Raw genomic sequence first — 18817 nt, 5'->3', positions numbered from 1 at the left:
CCCCCGACCCTACCTTTCCCCTTTGGTAATCATAAGTTTGCTTTCTATGTCTGTGAGTCTGAATGAAGAGAGAAGACAGTATTCAAAGAGAAGAGAGCATTTTTTAAGTGTAACTGTCTAATCTTCCATTCTTTCTTCATTTGGGAGAGGGGAAGTTCAAAGGGCTGTACCTGGCAAGGTCAGTTCCCAGGATTTCTGCACTTTTGACAGATTCCTAGTACCTGAGGGTTCCATGCTTAGAACTACATCCTGGCTTCTAGAAGTAGTGTCCTGAAGCAATACAAGGTAAACACAAGAGCAAAGTGTCTGAAAGTGGGTCAACTATCTGAGAGAGCATCATGAAGAATGGGATACAGCAATCCTGGAGCTGGAGGAGGAAGAATCCTGGAGCAGTGCAGGACACAAGGCCACTGCAGGCATGGCTGCCAGCTCACCAGGCTCATTACAGAGGCAGAGGCAGAGGCAGAGTGAACGGGTCATCGTTTATTGTGTCCAGAAGGGAGGAAGAAGGAAGAGGGAGAATGGAAGGAGATTTGATCGAAAGCAGAGGTGAAGGAGGCTCTCCTTAGGCAGCAGGGAGGACATCAGCCCATGGGGTTTAGGCAGGCAGAAGGACGGATGTGCTTGCACACGAATTTGAAGGTGGAAGGGCAATGGATGATGAAGCCCTTTCTATTCCTTCTCTGTCATTTGCTCGATAGAGTTGGAGACCACGGCATCTTCATGGAGTGTTGGTGAGAGTTGGGTAGGGGGAGAGAGGAGCTTTCTGTCCCAGGGTGCTGTCAAGGACAGGAGAAAGACATTGCAAACAGAACTTGGGATCAGCTGCCATTGCAGACCACCCAGGTGCCAGGGCACTCACCTGCACAGTTGAGCTGAGCTCCATTAAAGCTCAGGTACAGGAAGGGAGATGGTGTATGTTGGGATTAATGTAAATTTGGGGATTTTCAGGGCAGAGTTTCTAGACAGGTAGAGTCTGGGGAGAGAGTACAGGGTGCCGACTAGTAGAAGAAGAGGAAATACAGTGCAGGAAGTTTGTGTGGCTGAAGAGCGGCTGCATTAGGGGCAAGTGTGAGATGCAGGGAGTTGTGGGTGAGAACGCAGGTGGAAGCTGGTTTGGCGTAGAGGGATCCTAGGTGTGCCTATAGTTGTGGTGGGTGAAGGAAGCTATTAGAACAGTGCTTGGTATGAATTAGCTTCAAGGACATTGAAATCCCCCAGATAATAGAAGGAACTGAGTCAAAGAGGAAAACTGTAAGGCAGGCTCCTATGTCTTCAAGGAACATGACGCAGTAACTAGGAGTAGAAAAAGTAATTGAAGTCAACTATGAGCTTCAAAGGAAAGGAGATTTTTCATAAAAACGTAGGAGGGATGCAGTTATGGTGAAGACAGGTTGCCGAAGAAGGACTGTGAAATACTTTGGAGAGAGAAAGGATGCTATGACGAATATCAGCCTTAAGTAAAATGTAGCCTGTGGAACACAGGCTCTAAATAACCCCAGCCCTCTCACTGCTAACTGACGCATTCAGGCAAAGTCACTTTCAACAACGGAAAACGGGGCTTAAATTAGTGTGTCTAGAGTTCCTGAAAACAACAACAACAGCAATGTAGCCTCTTGAGAGCACATCAGTTGATGTGGCAGGTGCTCCTTCCTATAGGAATGCTGGTTCCTGGCATAATATGAGTCCTAATTTAAAACAAGTCAGGTTGGTCTTTTTATTCAGAATCCATCCGTCCATTCATTCCATAAACGTATTGAATGCCTGTTCTGTGCCAGGCATTGTGCTCGATGCTGGGAGGAACTCTGGTAAACAAAACTAGAGATGACCCTGCCCTCAAAGTGCATCCAGTCTAGTGGAAGAGACACACAGGAACCAAAGGGTCACCCTCAAAACACACAACTGCCACTCTGATAAGGACAACAGGAGAGAAATACAGGTGTGGTGAGAGAGTGTGATATGGAAACTGATCTAAATTGGGGAGTCAAGATACTCTTCTCGGGACGTGGCATTTCAGCTGAGATCTGAGAAATATGTGGTGCTCACCACAGCAAGCAGAGGGAAAGGGTCCAGCGTGGGCAATGGCCCTGAGGCAGGAGGTGGTGTGAGCACCAGACTAACCGAAAAGCCAGCAACCTGAGGCCCCCAAAAGAGGTGGAGCACAGTGCTTGCAATATGGAGCCATAAAGTGTCTGGAGACCTGCAGCGCCTGCAGGGCAAGTCAAAACTTTGGGATATTTTCCTGAGTAATGAGGAGTGATTGAGAGGTGGAAGCAAGGGAAGGACAAATAGATTTGCTTTGAAAAGATAATTTCAACTCTTTAGGAGTAAGGGAGTAAGGGAGGTGAGATTAGATATGGTCCCAGTAAAGACAGGTAGAGGATCAGCACGTGGTATAGAGCAAGCACTCAACAAGTGTTAGCCAGTAGAACTATTTAGATTTCAAAAGAAGGGGAACCTCAGAACTGGTGAGAAAACTTGGGACCACTTAGGTTACATATTCATTATTCCTTAGTCGCATAATAGATTCATTCTTCCATTAGTTTCTAGAGTCAGTTTACAGAAACCTCTTTTGTTAAAGCATGAGGGTTTTTCAATGTTATGTAACAACCTAAATGGGAAAAGAATTTGAAAAAGTATAGATGTGTGTATATGTATCACTCTGCTGTACACCTGAAACTAACACAACATTGTAAAACCACTATACTCCAGTATAAAATAAAAAGTTAAAAACAAAAAAAGCATGAGGGTTTTTTTTATTTTTAAATAACGAAACGGGAACAAAGTAAGATGCAAAAAAGTACTTCGTCCACCATTTGCTTATTCTCCCTCTCTTTTTCTTTTAACTAAAAATATTTCCACCAGGTTCTGGTCTGGCTGTAAAGTAGATATGTGTCCCCATGGCTGCCTCTCCCTCAGATCCCTGAGCCCCTGCCTGTGCTGCAGGATTCCACAACCTTCTTAACCACCACCCCCCTCTGCTTCTCCCCATGAGGTCTTCTTTAATGCTGATGAGTTTCACTTCAATTACTGTCCCTTTCATCTCAAACACCAGTGAGGCAGAAGCAATGTAGAAAGTCAAATTGTTTCTTTGAAAACTAGAATTTATTGTGTCCTAGTGTCACTTTTATTAATTGTTTAAAGTTAATGGTATCCAGACCTGCAGAATTTCTTATAAACATTTAACTTTTTTTTCATCAAAGGGAAATCTCTCTTACACTCTATATACGGTGATGTGCCTTCTGTTGTAGACAAGTTATACACAGCCGATTTATTTACACCAGGGAAGCTAGGAATTTGACCCTGGAATAACATCACGAAGAAAAAAGTACGTTCTGATCAGAACAAAGCTGAACCAGCCAGACAGGTAACTGGGAGAATTTTCACACAGGCTCGGGCTGTGATGGCCATTACAGACTCCTAGGAAGAGAGGGACCCTCTTTCTTGGGTTCTGAGCCAAGACCACTTGGAGAGAAGCATAGAAAATTATCCTCTCTCTCCCCCACCCCTCTGGCTTTCCCCCCCCTGGTAACTATAAATTTGTTTTCTACCTCTGTGGCTTTATTTCTGTTTTGAAAATAAGTTCATTTGTACCATTTTTTTGATTCCACATATAAGAGATTCACTTTGCTGCACAACAGAAACTAACACGACATTGTAAATCAACTATACTCCAATAAAAAATAATAATAAAATAAAGAAAAATAAAGAAAAGAAAATTATCCTCTAGATAACATAAGTAGGAGAAAAATCAGATGCCTTTTGCTTTATTTTTGTCCTACATTTTTTGAAGAAAAAAACTTGGGGAAGATATCAAAGGAATCTTAATTTCAATGTTAGGATTATTTTAACAAATATGACCCACTAGGGAATGAAAAGTGATTCTGGCAGCATGATTTCTCCCCAGGCTAGGCAGAGACCTTACAATCATTGCCTCCAAGAGGCTCTTGTACCTCACGGTTTGAGGACAAATTAAGGACAAATCTTAGAAGTTAGGATGGATGCCAAAATTCACACCAGTCACTCCACCTTTAAGGAGGAGCATGTGGAGATCCTACAGGCACTCAATACATAGACTTATCTGCGAGCATCCTAACAGAAATACTTCGTTTTCATTACACGTGTAGCTCTGTCCATTCAGTTCTGTTCCCAAAACTGGATTCTTGCACATAATTCTTAGCAATTTTGCTTTAATCTACCTGCACAAACTTCATAAAAAGCCATCTCATTACGTGAGCTGGAGTCATAGTCACGCGTGATGTGTCTCACATGGCAAAGCAGCATGATTTATATCCTGGTGAGCGCTCTGCCATAGTCAGGCATTTCAGTGCTATGCCGATTATTTAGATGCATTCAGAATCTCGCCCTTTCTTGCCAATGGATACTAGACTTTCTCCAAGAGCTCTATGTATATGTCAAGATATTCTTTTCCTCAGAGAGATGCCAAAACCAGATTTATTCTCTTTCCCCCAAGGTTAAAGCAACGAGGGAGATGTCCTTTGCTTTTTCTCCACTTCTTACTCCCAGAAAATAATTCATCTACATCCACACAGTGACAGCTCTTGGCATGAACAAGGCTGTCCCAAGAAAAGCCAGTAGGCATCCGTGTAATTGTTCATGATTGTATCATTGTGTATTTAGCATGTTTGTAGGCTTTTAAGTTTAAACACTAGACTGACCCAAAATAAGACAAAACAAAATGAAACAAAATTCATAAATATTCAGTAATTTTCATCATACTTTACAGTATGTTTGCAAAATGTCAATGGAATCCAGCAGGTGAAGAAATCCAATATCAGAGATTTCCAAGAAAAGTAAGTCAAGAATCTGCTTTTCTAGTTAGGTTTCTCTTATTTTCTTCCTTGGCCTTTGAAATAATTTGTGTATAAAATCCATGCCCAATCATATAAGCAATCAGAGCTTTTGTTCGTTTGTTTGCTTGGGAGATATATTATGACTTTTCTCTTTTTGCCACCTAGACAGCAGATACTCCTCATGCTGACATTTATTTCCTTACATATCCAGGTATGAATGGGTTGCAAGTAAGTAGGAGCAGGAAAGCTGGGATTAACAATGTATGGAAACTTTTCCAGTGCAAGTATTTCCAGAATTTTTGTTTTCACTCCCTTGCTTTATTTCCTCATTTTAAGTTTCCCTTAAGAAAATTGTTTTGAGATCAATAATGATTCCACTATGTTACAAATATCTCATATATATATATATATATATATATATATATATATATATATATATATATATAAAACTCTCTGGGAAAGTTGTCCCATTCAGTTTATGATATTTTTAAGTGCAGCAGACATTATTTCCATTTCATAGACAGAGAAAGAAAAGATAGAGGCACTAATATCCTAAACAGGCCTATTAGGTAGAAACGACCTGGAACATAGCCCAGTCATGCCTCGGATCCTCTGCTCTCCCACTTAGAGCTGGGAGATTCAGTGATTCAGTCTGCTGAATCCTCTGCTGTGATTCAGTCTGGTGGGGCATAAGGAATAAGGAGAGATAGATCAGGAGCCAGGGAGGGTTATTTTTAAAAGTAAAACACAGGAAAAAGACTAACGAAAGACAGTAGGAAATTTGGGATCCACCAGCTGTGCAACATGACCTAAAAATGAACATGGGTATGGCCACCTTAACAGATGCAGGAGAAGCATTTGACCAAATCTAATACCAATTTATGATAAAACCTCCTATCTCAGTAGGAATAGGAGGGTTTTCTCAAATTGATAAAGAGCCTACACAAAAGACCTACAGCTAACATCACACTTAGTCATAAAAGACTGAATGCCCCCCTCCCTAAGATCAGGAATAAAGTAAGGATGCCCACTTTTCCAACTTCTATCCCATATTGAACTGGAGATCCTAGTTAGTGCAATAAAGCAAGAAAAAGGGGTAAAAGATACACACACTAGAGCAGAAGCAAAACTTACTTTATCTGAAGACACATTATCATGAATATAGAAAATTCTAAGGAATCCAGAAAAAAGCTAATAGAACTAATTAGTGAGTTTAGTAAAGTGACATACACAAATAATTTTTAAAAATAAAATAAATAAAAATTTTTATTTTTATGTACTAAGCAATAAACAAGCAGAATTTGAAATAAAAATACCACTTAACAGTAATATCAAGAAACATGAAATACTTAGGCATAAATTTAGCAGAAAAGTTGCACAAAGTATTATCAAGAGAAATTCAAAAAGATCTAGGTATATGGAGACTCATACCATGTCATGGATTGGAAGATTCAACATTGTTAAGATGTAGAGTCTTCCCAAATTGATCTATACACTTAACATAATTCCAATCAAAATTATAGTAGATTATTTGTAGAAATTAACAAGTTAATTTTAAAATTTAAATGATTATGCAAAAGATAGGGAACAGCCAAAACAATTTGGGAAAAAAGTACAAAGTTGAAGGACTTACACTACCTGATTTCAAGACTCACTATATAATTAGTGAAGGAATAGATATTCTAGACCAATGGAACAAAATCAAGAGTTGTAAAGTAGATGCATACATACATGATTGATTGATTTTCAGAAAAGGTGCCAATTAACTAATTGGAAAATGATAGTTCTTCAAGAAATGATGTGGGAACTATTAGCTATTCATTAAAAAAAGAATCTCAATTCTTCCTTCATGTCATACACAAAATTTAACTCTAAATAGATCACAAACTTAAACATAAGATCTAAAACAATGAAACTGCTGGAGGAAAATATAGAGAAAATCTGCATCATCTCAGGATGGTCAAATATTTCTTAGATAGGATACAAAAGGCACAAACCATTAAATAATGATAAATTGGATTTCATCAAAATTAAGAGCTTCTGCTGTTAAGAAAATGAAAGCCAACTCAAAATATATTTTTAAAAACTATTACAACTTAATAAGACAACAAACAACATAATAAAAAGTGAGAAAAATATTTGAACAGGCATTACACAAAAGAATATATATTCAAAAGACTAATAAGTACATGATGAGTTGCTCAACATCAGTCACCACAATTCCATACCACTTCACACCCCCTAGAATGGCCAAATAAAAGAGACTGACAATACTAAGTGTTGACAAAGATGTGGAGCAACTGGAACTCTCATACATTGTTGGTCAAAATGCAAATTAGTAATAGCGATTGGAAAACTATTTGATGGTTCTCATAAAGTTGAACATACAGTTTCCATATAGCCAGAAATCCCATACGTATTATTTACCCAAGAGAAATGAAAACATTAGACTACACAGAGACGTGCACATGAATGTTCACAGCAGCTTTATTCACAATAGTCAAAAACTAGAAGCGATCTAATGTCCACCAACATACAAACAGATAAATTGTGGCACATCCATACAATGGAATACTAGCTAGAAATTAAAAGGAATGATACACACACTAACACACACACACATGAATCTCAAAAACACACTGAGTGAAAGAAGGGACATAATAGTGAATGCTAGTTGATTTCATTTATGTGGAACAACAAAACAATCCATAGCGACAGAAAGCAGAGTTAGGGGAAACTGGGATGGAGCACAGGGTGCTTGCTGGGGTGATGGAAATGTTCTATATTTGATTGTGATGGTTGTTATATGTGTGTAAAATTTTACCAAAATTCATTGAAAAGTACACATTTTAAAAGTAGGGTTTTTTTTTTTTAAAGAACAGACTAATAAGTATTTCCCAGTCCACCAGTCTGTCATGCACTGGTCCCCATCTTCCTCTGGGGGATGTTGGGGACTTCCTGCCGCCTGCTGGGGCTGGGAAGAGAGCTCCCACGTTCACACAATCTGCCGGCAACTAAGCAGAAGAGAGAAGCCACCTTCACCATCCAGTTTCATGCAACGAGACAGGGGCCAGAGGAGAAATTGTCATGTGGAAACGAGGTGGACCTATTCTGAACTCTGGGCCTTCCAATCCCAGGAGTGACCTTGGAGAACTGTGCCAAAGCTGGAGCCCACCTCTACTGAGAGTCACTCAGTCATATTTAGGTGAACTTGTATTATTTTATTGCCTCCAATTCCTACTTTCCAGTCTCCATGTCCCCCTGGGGTGGTCCACGTTCCCTCCCACAGACGAGGTCTGCCGAACTTAGTCACAGTGTTTGCAGAGAAGGCTGTCTCCTCAGGGACTGGGGTCACTGTCGCAGAAATAGAAGGAGTCCCGTCCTGCCCCATCCTCACTCCCAAGCTCCCGTGAGTGACAGGAGGGGCTGGCTCACCTGCTCTCAACCTCTTGCATTGGGAAGCCACCAAACTCCAAGTCCAGGAAGAATCTGTCTTTCAATCCTGGGGCTGTAACTAGACAGATGTCTTGTACTCACAGGGGTGCATGTGTGTCATTACCCAGCAGCTGGAGCTGAAATCGGAACGTAGGACTGTTTTCTTATCTTTGGTTTGCCCTCCCCTTTACCATATGGTGTGATCACCCCCTAGGGGTCAAACTCCTCTTAGCAGCCACACAAGCATTCAGACTTTTCACACTAAAGCAACATCTCTGGAGCTCTAGGAAGGAGTTTGTTTACCTTTCCGCAGCAGAAGCATGGGGGCGGGGGGGGGGTGGTGGTGGTGACAGAGCAAGGTGGTAGCTACTGAAAATATTCTTGGGATTTAAGATAAGACACCTGAGTATAGGAGTAACCCCAATGTTCCTCTTCCCCTCCTCCAGCTGCACCCCCGCTTTCTGGTGTCACTTTCAAATACATCTCGGGGAAATGAGCTGTGTCCCATTTCCAAACCTTCATTGCAGCATGCTCATTCCCTCCCTCTGGGCTTCTGGATCTGATGACCTCTTCCTGCTGTTCCTAGTCTCTTCTTCCTTCATTCCTCACAAAGTTCAACACCAGAGTACTGAATTGTAAAGGTTTGGAGTAGCTGAGAATAACTACAGCACCAGAAAAGAAAGAACTCCAAATTCAGTTCTAGGCATCATCATACAGGAAAACCCCTAGGGTCATTTAGCACCACAGGGAGTTGCCTCCTGGCCCGTCCTTCCTGTCTCCCCAGCTTATCCCCTCTTCAAGAAACTTCTCCTGCTGCAGTTACCAAATTCCTGTGATTTTCTTTCTTATCTAAGCTATGCCCAAGTGGCCTTACTGTTTTTTACTACCTTAAGGTATTTTCCTCCATAAAAAGTAATCTTGTCTTCTTCCTAAGCGATAAGTTTAAAGTGTTATCAGACCTTTGAAATAACTCTCCCCCCAGATCCTGTCCTTCATGTGTGTGTGTGTATGTGTGTATATGTGTGTGTGTATATGTGTGTATGTGTGTGTGTGTGTATGTGTATATGTGTGTGTGTGTGCACGCACGTGTGTCTTTCCTTCATCCTTGCTTTTGGAGCAGAGGGAAAATGATTGCAAACAAATTAGTGCCAATAACTATTTTAAAAGTTGATTCAATCTCTTCAATAACACAAAAAAATCTGGTTACTGTGTTACTATACGTGCCCATATAGTTTTCACATGGACTTTTCCCCCAAACACTTGCTCCTGTTTACATGGACTGCTCCCTGGGGAAGATAATTCCAGTAATGGTTTTCTTCCCAATTTGCCCTTTTCAGTCAGGGACCTAAACGTCTTCTATGAGTCTCTGAAGGCAACTCAAAATGAGGTTCTCAGAGATACTGAAAATCAGATGACTTCTTCAAGCCTCCCTCCAGTTCTGTGCCCGATGGGGAGATGGATCCACGCTCCATGGACTGAGGCCAGCCTCTCTGGGGAGGCTTAGAAGGTGTTATACTAACTCTGGTGCTTGGGAAGCAGCCACAGTAGCTCTGTGTCTTTGTTCCTTCCAGAAGCCAATTAACCCTTTGGTGGGAAATAAATTTTCTGACCTAACTGCAGCTTTTTATTTCCCAGTCTCCCCTTCAGCACCAGACGTAGGAAGCACAGGGGCTTAGCATCAGGGTGGAAAATATGACTCAAACTCGACACTTGCTCATTCCAGATGGCAACGTGTTACCTGAACGTAAAGCAAGCTGTAACAGGAAACCTGGTTTTCATTACAAGAGGAGTCTGTGTGTAGCTACGAAGAATCTGACCAGAAAGGAATCAACCAGTAATTCTACAGGTTCAAGAACCAAATGATCCCAGAGCAGAGAAGAAATACGAATTAGAGAGAGAACTAAGTCCTGGCAGTAATCCGTTAGGACTCTTCAATGGTGATGAAATCTCAGAACATTTATTATCTTACTTATGTCAGCGCTTCTTCCCCGGTGCCTGGGCTCATGGCCCCGTTGCTCATTGTGTACACCTGGAAAGCAGGTGAGCTTTGTCTCCAGCCCTCTCTTGGGTCCCTTTTTAATCTCTTCCTCTTTCCCCAGCCTCTCCCCCCCATGAAACCATGTGCCCCAGTGACCTCCAGCAAACGGTGTATTTTTTCAGTGCCTGGTACTGTACCTGGGATGCTGTAGGCGCTCAAATATTTGAGGGATGTTGGAATGAGTGATTCTCCTTCCTCGCCTGCTACATAACTGTCCTAGTGCCTCTAGTGGTCTCGCTCCAGTGAGAACAAACCTGCACAGAGCATTCATCAATGAATAAAAGCTTAGTGTGTAACCAGGATCAATGATATTCACAGAGATGATACCATCACTCCAAAAAGGAAACTCCACTTGTGACAGCAAGAGTCTTGGGTATCCTAAAGCCCCCAGAAACAAAACGTATTAGGATCACTCCTATCTATTTATGATGCATAGCCCTGACCCAGCCTATAGCGCTTTCTTTCCCAAGATTTTAAATATTAGTGAATAACAAACTCTGAAAAATATTTGAAAGAAAAACCACATGATCACAGTTCACTGGAGGACTGGGCTTCCTTGCCTAAATGGTGAGATGGATGGCTTTATTTTACTTTTATATTAGACCTCAATCGGACCTCCACTCTACTGATGATCCTGTGCTGGTTCACGGTGGTTTGGACTCCACTGGCCTCTTCCCCACCTACACAACTCCCTGGAGCAACCGAAACTCAGAAATAAGCCTCCATGCTTCCTTACATCTCCATGGAGGTGGCTGGGCAGGAGGTTGGCAGGGGTGGCCCCCAAAGATTCCATGCCTAGGTGTACCTACATGTTCCTCACATGTGCCTCAGTAACTGTGAGCTTTGTTCCCCCCCGCCCCACATCCCCTCTGTGACTTCTGGAGAACCAAAGAACCTCAGCTAAATGCCTTTAGTTGGCCTCCAGGCTTTGGATATGCCTCTTCTCCACCTAAAACACTCTTCCTCGGGCTCATCATAGGAGTAATTCCTACTCATCCTTCAGATTCCAGTTGGTCTTTAGGACTGGGGCCTCATTATGACCTAACTTGGTACCTGGTCAATTCCTTTCTATAGCACCCAGTTATAACAATTTGCTGAGAGCCCGTGTCCCCACAAGACCATGGCCATGAGGACGAAGCTTGGTGCCAGGCTTTAGCAAGACACTTGGCAAGTACTTGTTGAATTAATGACAGAACTCACCCAACCTCCACACCTCGAGTTGAAGATGGCTATGTCCTACCAGGCTTTCTCTGATGCACAGTCATTGCTTTAAACTTGAATAGAAAAACCATAACCTGGAAAGGTAATCCAAGGAGAAGGAACAGTATGAAATCCTGGTAAAAATGTAGGCACATCACCATGGTTCAATGCCTAGCTTTGCCCCTTACCAGTTCTATGACCATAGAAAAATCCATATTCCTTCATCTGTAATATGGGGATAAGACTACTACAAAACTAATAGGGCCATGTTACAATTATGTGAACACAGCTAAGAAATATTAGGCTGCTATCATCATTCAAAAGCTCCCTTAATCAAGGCTACTGCCCTGACAATGGGGCCGGTTCCCAATCCGCATGACAGCAGCCGTCAACTCGATTTCTCCTCTCATAATTCATGAGCTGGAAGCAGGACCAGTTTCTGAGGTCTGCTGTATTATGAAGGGACATGAGGTGCTAAATGGTTTAGAAAAGGTTTTGATCACACATTACTCTTGTTTTCTTCCCCCAACTCAAGTCTGGTAAACTTTGCCAAGACACTCTTGGCCATGGCTAAGAAGAAAGAAATCAAGTCAGTAACGGTTAAACTCAAACCAGAACTGGACTCACTGGTTTGCCTGGCCTTGGTTGTAGAAGACACCTGGGGACAATGCAGACCCAGGGCAGCAAAGTCATAGAAACAGCAGCATTCAAGCTGGCTACCAGGACCCAATCTTCATTCTGCAAGCAGTGTCATGATATCCCCTGGGATAATCAAGCACTGCAGTGCTCTGCCTCTGTCAGCTGCATTGAAAAGACAGTTCTAGGGCAGCATAAGCTATCTAGAACCCAAGCAGCCATTGGCTCTTGGCACTGGAGCTGGAAACAGAAGTTAGCTCTAAGTCAAGCTATAAAAGCGGTGGTCTGTGGAATACGTATACAACTAGGAGATCTCTTTATGGCATTCACTGGCAAGTTCAGCAAGGTTTCCTGAGGGGAATAGAAGATGCCAGGTTGAAAGAGCTAAATGTTCCAAGCCTTTGAGCCCTCTTGTCCTTCATTTCATGTTTCATCAAAATACAGAGATGTGAGTGTGACGGGGCACAGAGAGAAGCAGAGACAGACAAAGTCCAGGAAAGCTTAGTTGAAGAAAGGGGATTCGCTGAAAGTTGTAAAAGGAGCCATTGGACCATTTGCAATGACAAGGATGGACCTAGAGATTGTCATACTAAATGAAGTAAGTCAGACACAGAAAGAAATATATGATATCGCTTATAAGTGGAACCTAAAAAAATGGGTACAAATGAACTTACCTACAAAACAGAAATAGAGTCACAGATGTAGAAAACAAACTTATGGTTACCAGGGGAGTAAGGGGGGAGGAGGGATAAACTGGGGGATTGGGATTGACATATACACACTACTATATATAAAATGGGTAACTAATAAGGACCTACTGTATAGCACAGGGAACTCTACTCAATACTCTGTAATGGCCTATATGGGAAAAGAATCTAAAAAAGAGTGGATATGTGTATACGTAGAATTGATTCACTTTGCTGTACAACAGAAATTAGCACAACACTGTAAATCAACTATACTCCAATAAAAATGAAAAAATAAAAAATAAAAGGAAGCATTGGAGCGCCATGGTGAGGAGCAAATGATTTATGTGGACCCAGCAATTGTTATTTAAAAAAAATTAGAAGTCTAGTAATTTTCCAGCTAACTTATCTTGGTCAGTCTAAAGACATGGAGGGATAATGAATCTGAGAAATCTCTTTTAATCCACAGTTCAACCTCCCCCATCAGGCATTTTACCAGAGCTGCGGTGTTAGCATTGCCTCTCCTTCCGGCCTCCCCGCGTGGGGGGGTTTATGAGAAGTAAAAATGACTACAGGGCACACAGTAGAGGGGAAGAAGGGAATGGGGAGGAGGAACTGAGGCCCCAGATAATCTTTAAATTGTATAATCGGGTTCCAGAAATTTGACTTCATCTGCGTTAAGGAGTTTTACCAAGATAAATCTTATGATCAAAGAATGTTAGAGCTGGGAGAGACCTTTAAAAAGATCCTTAGAACCCTATCTATTTAAGGAGATAGATAAGGCCACATTTATCCCGGAGAAAGGGACTGATAAGAATGTTTCGGAAAATAAATTTGAGTTGGATAATAATTTATACAGCTGACAAGATGCTCAATATGTTTTTGCAGCAAGTGTTAGGAAAGTGCTAGGTTCAAGAAAGAAGGTATAATTTTTTGAAGAAACTCTGAAAGGCAACCCAGGAGCAGGCTAGATAATGTTCAGAGTTGTTCTTCATCACTGGAAAAGAATTAACATTTATTGAAAGCCCACTGTGCATTGCGCATTTTCACTTGCTTTATCCCCTTTCTTCTCCATCATCAACCCTTCTTCAAATCCTATATCCGGGGCACCTGACTGGTTGGTAGGGGGTAGATTGGGTCAGGGAAGACTTTCTGGGGAGAGTGGGCCCTATGTTGACTCTTGAATGAGGAGCAGTGGTCAGCCACGTGGCAGGAAGAAGAGGGGAGCCCTGGAGGCCAGGGCATGGAATCATTGTGGGCAAAGACACCAAAGCAAGAGGGAGTGTGGCCAGGTGAAGGGTCTGCAGGAGCCAGGGGATGGAGAAAGCAAATTAAGGAGCAGGCAAGAGCTAGATTGTAAAGGGTCGTGTAAGCCATGCGAAGATGCTTGACCTTCATCTTGAAGGACATGGAGAACCAATGAACTATTTAAAGGAGGAAGGATGAAAAGAGAGATCATAATTTTTTGTCTCTAGAAAAATGATTCCTGCTCTAGTTTGAAGGACTGCAAGATTGGAGGCAGGGAGACCAGAGCAGGGTTTCCAGGAAAGAAGGGATAAAAGAAGTGAAGGATTTACTCTCTCTTTTCAATCAAGAACATTTCCAACGTGTGGGTGACAGTTTGGCCCTGTGATAATTAGAAAAAGATTAAAGAAGTTGAGTGGTAAATACACAGAGTACAGAAGAAATCAGAGAGAGAAGGATCATACAGCTTGTAGAAGAAAAAGAATAAGAATTTCCGAACAAGGGCTTCCCTGGTGGCGCAGTGGTTGAGAGTCCGCCTGCCGATGCAGGGGACACGGGTTCATGCCCCGGTCCGGGAAGATCCCACATGCCGCGGAGCGGCTGGGCCCGTGAGCCATGGCCGCTGAGCCTGCGCGTCCGGAGCCTGTGCTCCGCAATGGGAGAGGCCACAGCAGTGAGAGGCCCATGTGACGCAAAAAAAAAAAAAAAAAAAAAAAAGAATTTCCGAACAAGATTCAGGGAATATAAGATTAAGTTAAGTTGGGTCTAATAGGAACCACCGTTGCTTCAAACCACAACTGCTGTCCCCAGAGGAGCAACAGGATGACAAGTCACAAGCAAAGAACCACAGGACACTGCTTTGAAGGGTCACTATTTATTTTTATTTTTTCCCAGGCCAATTTTTATCTGAAGAGCTGTAATAGAAGTAGTTTCTGAATAAATAAGAGTTTTCTTTGGTAGTTGGCAACTTGACTAGAAAAGTGGAGGCCGATTTCATTCCTGACTTGTGTTGGGCAATCCAGAAATTCAACTGTGATTAGATAATGTACTATGTTTTTAACCAACATTTTTTCTGGTAAGACTAGGAAACTGGGTTTCAGAGAGGCTGAATGGCCGGCCTGAGGTCATATATCCAGTGAAGGGCGGGGCTGGGATTCAAACCCACACCAGCCTCATTTCAAAGCCTGAGCTCTTAACCACTGTACTGCCTTCGTTAAATGAAAACTCTGGTGATAATTTATATTCTCTAGATAAGTACTATGAAAGTGTTGATCTGAAGACTCCATGAATAATTGTTTTAAATGTTGAAGGACCAGGTCTGCTGAGTTGTTTCATGAGATAGCTATAAACATGGTTCTGATCCAAATAACGATGAAAATAGCATTTCTCTATTTTTTGCTACCCCTCACTCTACTACTGAGAAGTTTCAGCCATTTAGTGAAGCAGCCCTTTTAATTTTTTTTTTTTTTTTTTTTTACTTCTTGGTGTATTTATTTGCAATCTTTTTTTTCTTATGAATTCTTTTCTTTAAAGCACAGTTGCAATAAATAACTGCAGCACTTTTAATTTTAATTACAGTCTTCTCTTCCTACTCAGCAAACACATAAAAGTGACAGACAGAAGACTTTGAGGTAGCCCTCCCTTCCAACAATGATGCCTTATTCTTGGACCATCTTGAGTACATGGGCTTCCCAAGAGTCTTACTCTTTGGTGGCCATCTGTCTCAATGGAAATGGAACCATGGCAGGTCCTGCCTTCACCCCTTCCAGAGGGGCCTTTGGCTCGACATGGGTGTAGGTCGTCATACACCTACAGGCGGTAATCAAGATAGTCAATGGCTAGATGAGTTTGTTTTTAATAGACCTATTTCCAACCCACAAATAGATCCAGTTTTGAGAACATAATCAATGGTAACAGACCTTCATCCTTGGGAGTAGATTTAATTATCATAATGAAACAAGCGTATTTTTCTGTATGACTCAAACTTACTCCAATGAGAAGGGAAGGAACTGGTACAGTCACTGGAATATGTGTATAGTGGCTCAATTTCTTTAATCCACGATATTTATCTAGATGTTTAGCTTTGTTTTAAAGTTGGTCCCTCTACTATTAGTCACTTCCAGGGCATCGTTCTACTTAGAACGTATGGTAGAATGGGGGAACAAAATTTGATGACCTTAATCAAGCTGGAATGACTGTTTACATTCACAACAGCTGTTGGCATATGTTAAGTTTTACATTATTTCCTTCTCCTGGGACTCGTTCATTAATGGGGGTAAAGATTTGTCTTAAACATTTTTTTTTTTTTGGCAACTTCACTTAGGTAACTGCTGAACACTGAACTATTATATTGGCAGTTGGCCTGTGCAGGGGGTAGATCCTGACCAGTAACACTCTGCTTTAAATCTGCTTCTGTCCTAATCCCTAGAAGAGAAAAACTTAAGCCCAAAAAAATTTTTGGATGAATGCCACATATCTCTGCAACTATGAGTTGGATATGAAATAATTTAAAATGCAGTAAAGCTCAGTAATTTAGCACATAGGTTAGTGAAAATGCACATGTTTTGCCAAGAGGCTGCACACAGATGGAAAACCTATTTCTAGACCCCAATTCATTGGGTTCTAAATAAAAGTTACCAGTTGACTTCACTCATTGTGGAGCCTATTTTTATTTGTAGTTTTTGTGTCAAAGCAGTTGGTAGCAACTCTAAAGCTCAGGGAAAAGTCTTAAGAATGATTCTTTGCTACCCACGTTTATATCAGCAATCAGTGATGGGGAGAAAGCAGATAAAACAGTGAAATATAGACCTGTCAAGTGATTGCAAAAATTAGGAAACTATTCTTGAAAGAAAGAAATGGGTGATATATGGATGTCCCAATCGCTCATGTGTTGGATGTACCCCAGAAGTTATATATCTCTGTTGTCAGCAGCCACATGGAGGTAGATAAGGAGAGAGATTCCAGTCTCTTTCAGCTTTCTGTGTATCATTTTCATGTACAAATGTCTGCTTCAGTGTCAGAAGTTCTGTACAGAGAAAAAGCATGTGGAAGAGAAAAAAGAACAGGGCAGCTGGGTCCTGAGTAGATAATGTTGTCACCTTTTCAATGAATTCCAGAGGAAAAAGCCTGAGTTGGGTATTTTCAGCATCTTGGATTTTCCAGGATTTTCCTAACCAGGAAATGCAGTGCTGGTCATGATGGAGAACTACAGTTGGCACTGTCTCTGTCTCCAGGGTCACTCTCTGTGCCTGCAGCACTCGGCAAGGCAGGAAGGGAGCTCTAACAAAGTAGAAGGAATCACTTTCACTTCTGCTTTGAACCACGCATTTTGAACAAAATCTCTTTTACTTTATTTATTGTAAAATTGCCAAAGAAAAAGAAACTCTACTGACCAAACAAACAAAAACAAATAGTGAAAATACCAAAGAGGGTTACTCCGGAATGGTGGTAGGGGTGGGTTTATCAGTTAGTGCTACTTAAGAAAGTTTGTCGCTTTTCACTGTTTTCTGTTTTCTAGATTTTCTATGATAGCTTTATTGCTCTTAATCCATATATATTTATTTTTAAGTGGATTTTATTTATAAATCTGCATTTTAAATTCTGCCAGTGTTTCAATGCTGTGAGGTTCTTTCTGTTAAACTTAAATGGGGAATATTATATTCTAAAGCATTTACTCTGAGTCAAAAGGAAGATGAGCAAAACCAAGTTTATGATTTGAAGCTCCAAGGACATTTAAATAAATAAACATAATCATTGCATTGAAGATAATGAACCACCATCTGGCAAGAATCAACTTCTGAAATGGAGAAGCCTGGAGCCAAGTTAGTAGAGCAGGAGAGAGAATTCTTCCGGTCAGGAAAATTGTAAAGTTGTGGGTTCAGGTTCTGGTGGGGGCACTGCATTTGTGAATTTCTCCCTTGGCACCTGTAGTTAGCAAACCTATGTCTTTCCCTTGCTCCCTCACACAGGGAGTCACTTGGAAGTTCAGAGGTGAGCATGGGGCACTCTGCCCATCAGGAACCTCTAGAAATCAAAGGCTTCATCACCCATTCCCAAGGAAGTTAAAGTCATTGAAATGACGTAAGTGCTATGGGAGCTTATTCACAGTTAACAAGGTTTATCGTACACCTACTGTGCACCAGGTGTTGTGCTGGAAGCCCTCAGGTAATGTCCTTGGGAAGACTCTTGGCTTCTAGTATCAGGTTTTGGAGTCAGTTAAAAGATGTCTCCAGTGTAAGCCTTGGCAGAACTCCAAAGTTAAATTAAGCAAAATTGATAAGAGTTGGAGATTCATTTCTGTCTTGGCTGACACAACTCCTCAGCTTGGAAAGTTCTTCCTCGCTATGTCTCCTCCCCCATCCTGGCTCAGATAACCCTGATTGCCCCCAGCCCTTCCCTGGGCAGTACAGCCCTGTACAGAGTAAGAACTGTGGAGTCCAAATTGTGGACCCAAAGGGAGTCACCACCAGACCTCAGAAGAGTCTCAGCTTTCAAACCTCCAGACCTGGATTCTAGGCCCTCATCTTCCATTTATGTGACTGTGTTAGGTTCTCCAGAGAAACAGAACAAATAAAGGATATATATATATATACACACACACACACACATAAATATATATATACACATTATAAATAGATAGATAATAGATAGGAAGAAAGAAAGAGAGAAAGAAAGGGAGGGAGGGAGAAGGGAAGAAAGAAAGAAAAAGAAAGAAAGAAAGAAAGAAAGAAAGAAAGAAAGAAAGAAAGAAAGAAAGAAAGAAA

General features: G+C 41.5%; 1 long non-coding RNA gene across 1 annotated transcript; it reads right to left on the bottom strand.

Annotated features, from left to right (window-relative positions):
• Nucleotides 1-7283: 7283 nt before the first annotated feature.
• LOC114901302 lies at nt 7284-11562 on the bottom strand. Its single transcript, XR_003795104.1, has 3 exons — nt 11488-11562; nt 10425-10541; nt 7284-8386 (listed from the first exon to the last, which is right to left on the bottom strand). It is a non-coding gene; the product is annotated as an uncharacterized LOC114901302 (long non-coding RNA).
• Between the last annotated feature and the right edge of the window lie 7255 nt (nt 11563-18817).

Source organism: Monodon monoceros, unplaced genomic scaffold (genome assembly GCF_005190385.1).
Source record: "Monodon monoceros isolate NGI ecotype Baffin Bay Population unplaced genomic scaffold, NGI_Narwhal_1 Super_Scaffold_2, whole genome shotgun sequence".
NCBI classification, from domain to species: Eukaryota; Metazoa; Chordata; class Mammalia; order Artiodactyla; family Monodontidae; genus Monodon; species Monodon monoceros.
This window is presented reverse-complemented; position numbering and strand designations above follow the sequence as displayed.